This window comes from Brassica oleracea, chromosome C8, assembly GCF_000695525.1.
Source record: "Brassica oleracea var. oleracea cultivar TO1000 chromosome C8, BOL, whole genome shotgun sequence".
Taxonomy (NCBI): Eukaryota; Viridiplantae; Streptophyta; class Magnoliopsida; order Brassicales; family Brassicaceae; genus Brassica; species Brassica oleracea.
In genome coordinates this window covers 8,270,025-8,283,096 of record NC_027755.1, presented here as the reverse complement: position 1 = coordinate 8,283,096, position 13,072 = coordinate 8,270,025, and the positions used below count along the sequence as shown (strand labels likewise).

Here is a 13,072-nt window from a genome sequence, read left to right as displayed (position 1 = left end):
AGAACGCAATGCATCAAAATTTAATGCAAAGGCGTTGTCGATGATTTTTGGAGCTGTTGAAGCAGAGTGGTTTCAGCTGATTCAGGGGAGTACTTCGGCTAAAAAGGCGTGGGAGATCCTGCTGAATTCGTTTGAAGGAGATGAGAGTGTCAAGAGGACACGTCTAGATCATCTTGGGTCACAGTTTGAGAATCTCAGGTGGTCTGATAATGATTTTGTGGCGAGCTTCTGTGCCAAACTCAGTGCTATGGCGCATGAAGCATTTGTACTTGGAAAGAAGTACAAGGAGAAGAGGCTGGTAAAGAAGTTACTACGCTATCTTCCAACAAAGTTTGGAGCTCACAAGGCGGTTTTGCAGATGACTACAAACACGGATGAGCTCAAGTTTGACAAGCTTGTGGGTATGCTGAAGGCACCAGAGATGAAGACAGACAGTAGTTCAGACTCTACATCAAGCAGTGCGCCAAGGAGTGTGGCGCTTGTAGCTGACAAAGATACTGATAGGGTTCAGAAGATTGAAGATGACATTGGTATGTTGGGCAGGAATTTTGGTAAGACGAATTCTTCTAGTGGGAGGAATCAGTATGGTCGCCAGGGAGGTGATCGTGGCAATGGCAGAAGGAGAGAAAGTCTCAGGTGCTATGAGTGTGGAGTCGTTGGTCACATAAGAGTTGAGTGTCCTGTAGCACAGCCAAGAGAACTTAAGTGTTCTGAGTGCGGAGGTGTTGGACACACACGGCGTGAATGTCCAAACTCAAAGAAGGGAAAAGGAGTTCCATTGCAGTCGTCTGATGATTCAGAGTCTGAAGGAGTCTTGGATTTTCTCTCCAAATTTACTTAAAACCTTAGAATAGTTTTCTGTGTAAAAACTAGAAATTGCATAAAGTATGTGTTGCCTAGAACAATGGCATAGCGCATAAATATTATGTCAAAAGTCGCTAGGGGTATTTCTGTAAATATGTCTTGACTTGGGTTTGAAGCCGGATGGGCTTTTTGTGCTTTGTTGTCGATCAATGGCACAGAGTGTGCATCGATCAATGGTGGACTCTGATTGTCCACCTCGAACTGGTTCGATGGTCAGGTTCGAGCTTCCTCTCAATTTATCTCCAAAATGCACTCAAATCATCATTTTTCTGTAAATCACCCGTGAACCTGTAATAGTGCTAAAAAGACTCCAAAATAACATAGATAGTTCCTAAAACACATATATACCCTGGTTAAAAGTGGATAAAATCCACGATATATAACACCCCCAGACTTATCCTTTTGTTTGTCCTCAAGCAAAACAAAGAGTATTTACAAAAGAGGTTTTGAAAACAGTAGGGACTCACACAATTTAAGAACTTATATCATCACCTCTACAATGTTGCAAGCCACATCAAATCAATTCTAACTTCAGAGGTATTCTATATACCATATCCTAGCTTAGCAACAAAATCCATATAACCAACAACTTAGCTAATAGTGTCTGACACGCGCCCTCTACTGATCTGATTTATTATATATATATATTAAAGTGTAGGCTTTATCTGGGGAGTATCGATCAAAAGACACATGAATTCTTACTCAAGCAAGTTTCTGAACACACATGTAGTCTTTTATGATCCCTCTCTTCCCTCTTTCTCTGTTCTCTGAATCTCAATTCCAATGAACAATGATGCTGATATTGTCTATCTTTATTCACCTTCTTTTCTCTTTTTTTTTTCTTTCTCTTTTTCTTTTATTGACAAAGTGTAGGCGAATAATGGGGTCACATGAGACATTCTTACCCCTCGCTTCCAACGATGTGTGCTCATTCCATTATAGTAGAATAATGGGGTCGCAGGAGACACTCATACCCCTCTAAACCGCTGGAAATCATTTCAAACTTTTACTTATATAGATGCCGAAGAGAGAGAGAAGAGAATCAGAAACACACAAACTTTTACCTTTCAGACTTGTAGGAGGAATCTGATCTAATAATGTATACCAAGACCTAAGACAAGTAGATTAAGCTCATTTAGGCTGAAGATCAGCTTTGGCTCTTTCAAACATTCTCAGAAAATGTGGGTAATTGGCAGGTGATCCACTTAAGTATCTCTAATACACTCTGCAGTCAATAAATCTAAGAGTGGTTAGATAGTAAGTGAAATTGTAAAGTTCATTATTCCCTTCTTGACTCAATAAATTTTTTTGAAAAATATTATAAAAAACTCATACAATAAACTAGATATCAGTAAACTTTCCCCTAGACTTAAATTACACTGTCCCCGGTGTGTATCTAGTCGGAGTTTGGTGGAAAATAATTCATAAGTGTGTAATTAACAAGGTAAACGATATACATGCTCGCTGATAGTTAATGTTGATCAACACAATTAAGTGTCTATCGATCAGTGCTGGTGTAGATCTGTCGATCGATATCGACCTGGTCTCATCGGTCGATAGCCTGGGCAAACGTCTTCTCGGGTCTCCTTTTGTTTTTTTTTTATGAACTGCAATAAATTAAATGCGAAAATCAATAATAAATTCAGAATAAAGCTAAGTAAAATTACCTAATAGTAGGTTGCCTCCCACTCAGCGCTTTGTTATAGTCATTTAGCTTGACTTTGGAAGTGGGTTGGCTAGTACGGAGGTGAATGACTACTTGTTGGGAAAAAAGTGTTTACATCTTCCTTGCTCATCTGAAACCATGTACCAACAAAACTTCTTATGGCTTCATCTCCTCTGATCCAATGGTTTTTGAGTATCTCCTTATCAACCCCAATGACATGCATCCTTTTCTGAAGGTTGTTGGTGCATTCCAAATCTGGCCTGAGTTGTTTTGTCAAAGTCCTCAAATCTCCGGGAAAAGTCTTCTCGCATCAACTCTTGAGAAAAATTAATCTCATCAAGCTTGTCCTCTAACAACTTAACTGTTACCCCTTCTTTGTAAATGTGTGTATCCATCGTCGATCAATGGTCGAGTGTAACCGTCAATCAATGCTTCAGATCAGATTGCATTCTATCTCCGAATCATGTCCATCTCCTCTTTCAGCTCATCCTTGCATGTAGTCAGACTGTCAATGCTGTCATTGAGTGGGTAGTAGACATCATCGAGCCTCTTGTAGATATCATCTCCTGACATATCTTGGATTTTGTAGATCCCATGTACAATGTCATCAATATCTACTCTGCTGTAGCTCCCTAACATTGGCAAGCTTCTGGTGAACTTCGATGCATGCTCTGGTAGACAAATATTAGTCTCTCCAAGCATTGTATCTCTCTCCAAAATATCTCTGATGTTTTCCCTAGACACATGAATGATTCTTCCATCAGGCGCTCGTGCATATCCATGCTCGTCTCTGTATACGTCGTATTCATCTCTTCTTTCCCACTGGAATAATTTGTTGTTGTCAGAATCATAAGCTCTTTGTCCAAACTCAAAGTTACCGTCGATCGATGGTTGACCTCTCCAATCGATCGATGTTGATTCCTCTGCTTTAGCGTCTGGCTCTGTTCCGTGATGAGTATCGAACAATATCTTGTTGTTCCCGTCGATCGATGTTTCCCCTATGGTCTCATTGGAAATCTGGAGAACTCCTGCTTCTTCCATGGCAAGACCACGGTACTCAATGATCTCCTCTTCTATGTAGTCCTCATCATACTCATCAGGTTCCATTGCACTCATCTTCCTCTTCGAAGGTATAGCAGTGTAAACAGCGAAACTAGGTTAGTAGTAGTAATTCTCCCAACTGTTGATAGATCCTTTTGGAAAATCATCTACCGCATTCGCATGGTCACTGTCGATCGCTGCTTCAAATTCATTGTCGATCGTCGCTACAAGCTTTTCGTCAATCGATATCTCAGGTTGAGTATTGATCGATGTTTTGGCATCCGATTCCTCATCAGTTTCATGGTCCCAGTGGCAAGCTGCAATGTATCATGGATTATCTCCAATCCCCATGTAGCTTGTTTGTTGCTTGACAACTCTCATCGGATCATAATAGACAGTAGGGTCTATGAGTGTCAGGCACAACTTGTTGGTCTGCATGTCGCATACTGCTCCTACAGTAGCCATGAAGGCTCTCCCAAGTAATAGAGAATGATTCCAATTGAGCTTGATGTCCATATAATGGAAGTCTACTGGAACTAGGGCTACCAATCTTCGCCTCAAGGTTTCTGATGAATCCTCCTGAGTTCCTCTGAGAACAATCCACAAAAGTGAATGAATCCTCTGAAGGCTCTATCTTCAGACTTAGATGGTCTGCCATCACCTTAGGTAGAATGTTGACAGCAGATCAAGTGTCGCATAGAGCACTAGGGTAGTCGATGCCTCCTACTAAACAAGGTACCACAAACTTTCCCGGATCACTCTTCTTCTTCAGTGTAATCCTCTGTCTCATCTTCTCTCTGACCTGGTGGAACATTGTCCTAATGTCCTCTTCAGTTTCCTCGGTCTCTTTGAAGAACATTCACAGCTTGTCGGTAAAGTAAGCCTCCTCAAATGGCTTATCCAATGGGATCCTTAGAATCCTCTTTCTGAAACTCTTCATCTCCTTATCATTAGTTCCTCTCTTCAGATGCTTCGGAACCTTTTCCTTCCTCTTCCTCAAGGTTCTTCCCACAGTAGCCTGATCAACTTGCATAGGCTCTGGTGCATCTTCAGATTGCTCACTGATATTGTATGTTGATGTCTCTGAAGGTTGAGATGGGTTTCTGAGTGCATTTAGTCATGCTATGTCTATCTTGGGTAGTTGCACTCGGTAGCATAGAGGTGCTCGTCGATCAATGACTGAGGTTTACTGTTGATCGCCATTTGAATCTCTATGTCGATCGGCGACTTACTCACTATGTCGATCGATGTTCGCAAAAAGGGTTTGGGTGGATGAAGGTGTCTAGCTGTGAATTCTTCATGGTTCATGATCCTGACCGTCTCGCATGATGCAACTGACTCGTCGATCGATGTTGAACATCCAATGTTGATCGTTGTTCATCCCATTCCATCGATCGATTTTCATCTATTGGCGTCGGTCGACACCATTGTGAACCGCCGAAGCTCATGGAGCTTTCAACATCAAAATCTCCCTCCTGAAGCTTTTCCTCCTTAACTACTTGCCAGAAATCATCCTCTATGATTGCATTCATGTGGTACTTCAGTGCTTCATCTTTGTTACCCTTGATGAAGGTCTCTTGCTTCTTAACAGCTTCTAATGTCTGAACCACTTGTGTTCTTAACTTCTTCACATGTGTGTTCGGAGTCTCAAACTTTGAATTAAGCTCGGTGTAGACAACATATATTTTCCCATTGACATTCACCATAAGCTTATGTTGACCCTCAAGAACTTGATCAATCATTGATTCTATCTTGCTCTCTCGAGTCTGTGGTGGCACGTTCTGGTAGGAAGAATTTCTATAGTTCTTGTTTCTGTTGTTGTTGAAGTTGCTGCTGTTGTTGAAGTTGCTGCTGTAGGGTTTATGGAACTGTGAACTCTGGTTGAAGTTACTCCACTGTCCATTCCCATAGGATTTTCTGTATCCACTCTGATTCTCAGGCTTCTGATTCTGAAAACTAGTACCACTGATGAAATTCACATCCTCTTCTAAATCTCCATCACTGTTGATTTCCACAGCTTCCATATCCTCTGCAAAGCTAATTTGCTTCTTGAGAAGCTTGTGAAAACTATCCAGTCTAGCCTTAACATCGTCCAACTCCTCCTTTCCTAGGGTGGCCGATTTTCTTCTCTCAAAATCAGTGTTCTTAGTGCTATTACTAGACGCCAAGTTCTCAATCAGACTCATAGCCTCTTCTGGATTCCTAGTGTTAAAGTTCCCTTTACTAGATGTGTCCAGAGCCATCTTATATACTCGTGCGATGCCTCTGAAGAAAGTCCTGAGCAGCTGCACATCACTGATTCCATGGTGTGGACAGCCTCTCTGATGGGACTTGAATCTGAACCATGAGCTTCTGAATGACTCTGTAGGCTCCTGGGTGAATGTAGCAATCTTACTCCTTAAGTCATCAGCTCGTGACTCATCAAAGAAATTGCGCAAGAACACATTCTTGATGTCAGCCCAGGATGTGAGAGATCCTGGTGGTAATTTCTTAAGCTAGTGTGAAGCTTCTCCAGCCAGTGAGTACTTGAAGATCTTGCAGAAAAGATAGTTCTCAAGGACTCCATTAGCTTTAATGGCAGAAACCAGATACTCGAACCGCTTCAGATGGTCCATAGGATGCTCTTGTCACAAACCACAGTAGGGTGTATGTGCCACGAGTGTAAAGTACTGGTGTTTCAGCTCGAAATCGTTCCTCTAAATAGCAGGAGGACAAATAGCGGATTTGTTGGCGTAGTACTGATCGGGACGGTTGTAGTCATCCAACGTTCTGGGTCGAGCAGCCTCATCTACAACTTGAGCAACTGCAGGGGCTTCAGCATCTTGATCAGGAATTACAGCCCTCTGATCATCTAACCTTTGACCTACTGCATTATGCAGATGACCTTCCTGGTCATGCAAGTATCCATTCTCATCCTGCTCTAGGATTAGTGTCGCAACCATGTCTCGCCGGCGGATGTCGATTGATGTTCGGATTGAAGTGTTGATCGGTGGTAGCTCACTAATGTCGGTATTAGGAGTATCGGTCGACGAATGAATGTTGTTGTTAATCGATGCGGATCTCTTTTCTTTGCGGATCGTGCGTTACAAGAGTGGATGGTCTTAGAAAAGCAGTGATTTTTCCTCGTTGCTTCTGGTACTGCTGGGCATGCACCTGAAAGAAATTAATAAAACATTTATCAGTTTTTTGAGTAATAGAAAAACCTAGCCTTAAAACTGCCTAGACAAGATCTATTGGCGATCAAAGCTCCCCGGAAACGGCGCCAAATTTGATATCACTCAAATGACCCTAAGTGATTTGTACTCTCTCAAATAAGAGGTTGAGTTGTAGTACTTACGAATCAAATCCTAAAAGAGCTGGGGTACACAAAAGATCTTAAAATGTTTATGATTATGCTAGGTAAATTATAGAAATAGTAAATCGCAAGCAGTGGTGAACAAGGCAGTTGTTCGGTTGATTGGTTTTGAGGTTTTGTAATCAATATGAGAAAGCATTAGACTTAGGGTATCTATTGTCTGGATCTCAAACTAAGTAATATTCTATCAAATTTCGTTTGTTTAGGATATATATTGTCTAGATCTCAGATCTCAACTGTCGTTTGTTGACCTGGAGAAAGTGTCGATCGATGCTATCGATGGATAGTCGATCGATACACCTATAGGGTTGTCGATCTATGTTCCTTCCAGCAAGCTTTACCGAGCAGGTTTGAACTATGTTCACTAGGTTTCCTAGATCAACTTCCGTTTGTTTCTATCAATGCTAGCACAATATCAATTATTTCAGGTAAAAGACCAGGCTTCCGTTTGCGGCTAATTATCACAATATCAAGGTTCTAGTTAGCTACTCTAGAACACAAGCAATAAGAGCAATTCAATTGATGGATATCACAAACAACTCAGCAATCTATATATGGGGCTAATCCTTCATAATCCTATTTGAACCCTAAACCTAACAAGGTGAACTACTCATACGTAACAAAGTAATTCATAACAGTAATCATAAAAGAATGCATAAATAGATGAAGGTTAGAAATATTGGAGTTCCAATACAAATCTCTGAAGGAGTCTTGGATCTTCTCTCCAAGTCTACTAAAAACCTTAGAATAGTTTTTTTGTGTAAAAACTAGATAGTGTAGAAAGCGTGTGTTGCCTAGAACAATGGCAGAGCACATAAATATTAGGTTAAAAGTTACCAGGGGTATTTCTTTAATATGTCTTGACTTGGATTTTATGCCGGCTGGGCTTTGCGCGCTTCGCTGTCGATCGATGGCACAGAGTGTGCATCGATCGCTGGTGGACTCTGATTGTCGACCTCGAACTAGTTCGATGGTCAGCTTCCAGCTTCCTCTCATTTTATCTCCAAATGCATCCAAATCATCACTTTTCTCCAAATCACCCTTGAACATGTAATCATGCAAAAAAAGGCTCTAAAACGACATAGATAGTTTCTAAAACACCTATATACTATGGCAAAAAGTGGGTAAAATCCATGGTATATCAGAAAACACAGCAGCGCAGGTCGCATTCAGCAAACAATTGCGCAAATATACTAGAAAAACAGTCGCACACAAAGATTGAATCAGTAGAATAGAAGATCGATTCAAATTTCAACAAGCTATGCGAGATCCCGTAGAGAGACTGATCAAAGAGAAAAGAGTCTATCGAGATTCTCAATCAACAAAACTCTCATGTACACTATTATAACTCAGAACTAAGATGTAGTTCTAGGCTTGAGGAAAACGGTGATAGAAACATAGTCTTAGGAAGTAAATAAAGTATTTTCGAAGCAAGTGAAATTACTGATTTTACGGAGAGGATGCATATGGGTGGATAGCTTTAGCATAATGTTTCTTTTGTAATGAAGGCTATGATGAGATGATAAAATTGGAGGTGGTATTTTTGACTTTTGTTTATTTTAATAGAATGATCACACATAGATGAAAGCGAGGGGTAGGAAAATTTCATGTGATCCCATTATTCGCCTACATGTTTTTCAAATATAATAAAACATATAGAAGAAAGGGGCCATAGAAGACTGCATGTGTGATTAGATACTTGGATGAGTTGATTTCATGGGTTTAGTGATAAATACTCCCAAGATAAAGCCTACACATTTGTTTCAGAAATGAGGTCAGTAGAGGGATATGTCAGATGGTGTCTAGTGAGCTGTGGGCTGGATGGCCAGGTTGCTAAGCTGAGGCTAAGTACATGGAAGTACGTTCTAATGTTGGTACAAATTTGATGTGGCTTGCAATACTGTAAAGGTGATGGTGGTGTCCTAAAGAGCTGGCAACGTTTTCAAACGTCTTCTATAGGTTCATTCTATATTTTGCTTGAAGGCAAGCAAATGATAAGTCTGGGAGAGTTGATATACCTTGGTTTTTACCACCTTTTGACCATAGTATAAGTCCTTTTAGAGTAATTATATTATTTTTAAGTCTATTTGAGATTTTTTCAGGTCTATGTACGTTTTGGAGCATTTTGTAGATTATGGAGCCATTTGGAGCATAAAGTGAAGAAAACCCGTCGCTGTGCAGAAAATCTGAAGTCGGAGTCAATATTTGGGAAGTACATCAATCGACACGTCCTTTGTGCCAGCCGACACACATGCTGTTTGACGTGGCCGACTAAAGTTTCAAGAAATTCACTTTTTTTCTAGAAATTTCCATATTTGCAAGAAGACCCTTGGATGTTCTTAACCTATATTATCTATTTTCCAGCCACTGTTTAAGCTAAGCTTAGCTTTATTTTACTTAGAGAGGTTTTTGTAAAGAAAACCGAGACTCCTTCAGAGATTGATTGAAACTCCAGTATTTTTTACTCTTATATTTTTATGCACTTAATTCAGACTTTTCCCATGTTTTGCATGATCATTTATGAGTAGTTGGCATCTAGGGTTTATGGATTTATGGAATTTATAGGGTTTTGATGAACTTTGATTTATCGAACTGTTAGAGTAATCATATTGCATCATTCACTATGATTAATCTCATTTACTTGTTTCTGGGTAATTAAGTAGAAATCTGATATTAGGATAGTTGAAAAACACGAGAGTGAAAATCAACACATGAACTGAATCTTGCTAAGCTAAGTTGTTAGTGACAACGAGAGTTGGTCTAGGACTTAGTGAATATATCGAATTGGTACTTAATGCTTGTCTAGAGTATTTGGAATCGCAACGGGAGTTCAACATCGATTACTTAGACATCTGATAGTAATCGTAGAGAGAGAGTTGGATGGCTTACTTATGAATTCGAGCTTTAAGATTGATTTTAATAAAATCCTTAGTAAATGTTTTTCTGAGTTCTGATTACATGTTTGATATCCCTAGATCTAGCGCTTTTCCCATCAATTTACAAACCAATTTTTTGTTTTGTTGTGATCTAGTGATTTCTGTTATTGATCTGGTTTATCTTATAATTAACAGTCTATTGTGTGATCTACGTTCCATGTGGATTTGATCTTTTTATTTTTGTGAAAATGGATTCGATTTTTAAATATTGTAATCGATCTCTTATTTTAGAGAGTTACTCTAAAGTAATCAAAGTGATATCACTAACCAATATAAGCATTTAGGGTTGATTAGAAAATAAAAGGTTCTCAGCGTCTTCTTCGTTCTCGTCGCCGACACTCGAGGAGTCGAGGGTTGCAATCAACATCTCAGCTTCTTTCTTCGATCTCGTCTACGAGGGTTTCAACATCTCAGCTTCTTTCTTCGATCTCGTTGACGACACCGTGGGTTTCAACATCTCAGCTTGTTTCTCGATCTCGTTGACGACACTCGTGGGTTTCAACATCTCAGCTTCTTTATGACAGTTTCAACATCTCAGGTTTGATTTGATCCGTCTCTATCTTTTGGCTTTGGATTCGTTTCTGATCATTTGGTTTACAAATCATTGAAATCTGATAGAAGCTTTGTGTAATGCTTTAACGATTAGTGATGAACTGATGATTGTTTCAAAACCCATTATGTTCTCATGGAGGAAATTTTATGATTGATTATCAATGATGGGTTTTATTTTAAGAGGCTGAAGCATTGCTGATTTGTTAAGATCTTGCGACAATGATCAGGCTGAAGCATTACTGGTTTGTGTATTTTCCAGCAAAACCCATTACTAATTTGGACTTTCTCATTGGAGTTGATTGTTGGAAGACTCATTGATTCGTTTAGATTGTTAATCAATGATGTCTGCTTCTAGGTTTCGTTTGGAATCATAAGCATTACTAATGTGTTTCATGGCATTTAGGTAGAAGTCTAGAATCCTTGTAAGTTGTCATGATATTAACTTACATAAATCGATTTTTTATGTTGTTTAACTAACTTATGTTCATTAACTTACAGGAGATATTGAAGAGTATTTTGATGATGAAGATGATGATGATGATGCAAAAAGTAACTCTGAAGTTGGAGATTCTAGTGCATGAAGGTAAATCTTTCTTGAGTGTGTCCTGTTTCTTGAGTGTGTCCTGTTCTTGTTTGTTTCTTGTATGAGAACTTGTAGAGTTGTGCATTCTTTGCTACTTAGCTTCTGGTTTTCTGATTATTTATGCTACTAGAACTTAGGTCCATGCCTTGTAAATGGAAGATGTGATAGAGCCTGTATGAGAACTTGTGGCGTTAGTGGTAAATGCACTGAGCCTAGTTTTGCTACTTAGCTTTGAGTGTTTTGCTTCATGTCCTGAGGATGTTGTAAAGTTGTGAGTTATTCTTCTTGGTGTTGTGTTCTGCGAGTTTCTGGTTGTAGTTTACTTAGTCATCAACAAGGCTTTCAAGTGTTTTGCAACTTATCTTTGAGTGTTTTGTTTCATCCCTTGACGTTGCTTTCTTTTGTGTTTAGATCACAATGAAGCACAAAGAGTATTGGCGAGTGAAGATCACAATCTCAAACTTCAACCAGAGAGCGATCCCTTAAGACTTCATGAAAAATGTCTTTTTTACATCCTTCATTGCATGTTTCAAAAGCAGAGTCTTTCTTTTGTGTTTAGTTTGTTTCATGTTTAAGATTCATTCTTGTTGGTGTCTTTGAAACTGTTGGAAGTGTATTAAAGTTTTCACATTCTTTCATTTTCATTTTAATCAGAAACTATTTTATTTGATATGTATTAGTATATAAAATGACATATATTTTGTAAGAGATTATAGTTAAAGTGTTTACATAAGAAAATATATATAAAGGGCTTAAAGGTTTAAAAAGGGTTCAACCTTATTTTACATAGTTTAATGGGTTTTAAAAGAGTTAGGATTCACTTAGGGTTGAGCTTAAGCTAAATAGGGCTTGGTTGGGCTGGACAACCCTATACAACATCCCTAGGTATGACTATTAACAACGTTCTTATTTGTCTTTTTGTTTCTTTTGTGTCACCGATTCAAATTAATAAATCTATAAAAAAGCACAAATCACTAGAGTTTATCTGATAGTGATATGCTACAACGGTTTTTTTTTTTTGGCAAGAAAAGCTCTCAACTCACGGCGTCAATATTGGAGGGTGGAGCACGGCCCTACCAGAGGGCATGCGGGGATTTGATCTTTAAGAATATGGAGAAGAATGAGAATATACAAACGGTGTTTAACGAGGCCATGTTTAACCACACATCAGTAGTAACGAAGAAGATACTAAAGACTTACGGGGTTCAATAGTCTAAGTGGTGGCGTTTTGGTTGATGTTGGAGGTGGCTTAGGCGCAAATCTTTCTTTAATTCTCTCCAGGTTACCACAACTGAAAGGTGTTAACTTTGACTTGCCTCCCGTTGTTTCAGAAGCTCCCAAAATTCATGGTAACTATTTTTCAATACCAGAAAACATTGCCATGAATATCGTATTTACTCAGTGTCACAAATGTTTATCACAATACTCGGGAAAAAGTATGACTGAATTAATTTTTATATTAAGAAAAAGTTTACTTCAAATTTATAGAAAAGGTTTATAAAGTGAAACTTAAAATTATCATGTATAATTTGGAGTATGTATATTCAGTGGCGGATCTAGAAAATATTTTTAGTGGGGGCAAAAAACAGAATTTGTTTGTTAGTTTTTATACAATATTTATATGAATGATTTTTATATCTTTAATATCTAGAAAAGGAAAAAATAAATAAATAATACAGCTAAAAGAATTTTTTTATATAACTGAAAGAAAAAAAAAGAATGAACCACTAACTAAAAAATCTAAAACTATTCGTTAAAAAATATTAATTGAATAACAAGAATAAATGACCAAAAAATATTGGAAGGAACTACGGAAGAGAACTGTTGGGGTCAAAAACGGTTACGACGAAGTTAACATTCAAAAACGTCCAAAGAAGAAAATGAGAACTTTCTTCGACAAATACTTTTTCGAAATAGATTCTTTCTTACGAAAAGCTTTGCGGAGGAAACACGAGACATCGGACAAAAGCTCGAAAAAGGTCGCCACGCAACGACCGAACGCGTGTTCCAAGCAACCGAGCTCAAGCCAAGCTCGGTCGCTACGTAGCGACCGAGCGTCTGTTCCGCTCGGTCGC

The 13,072-nt window shown here is 38.8% G+C and overlaps 1 pseudogene; it reads left to right on the top strand.

Moving 5' to 3' along the window:
- The first annotated feature begins 8,695 nt into the window (after positions 1–8,695).
- LOC106308581 overlaps positions 8,696–13,072 on the top strand; it is a 13,056-nt pseudogene continuing 8,679 nt past the window's right edge.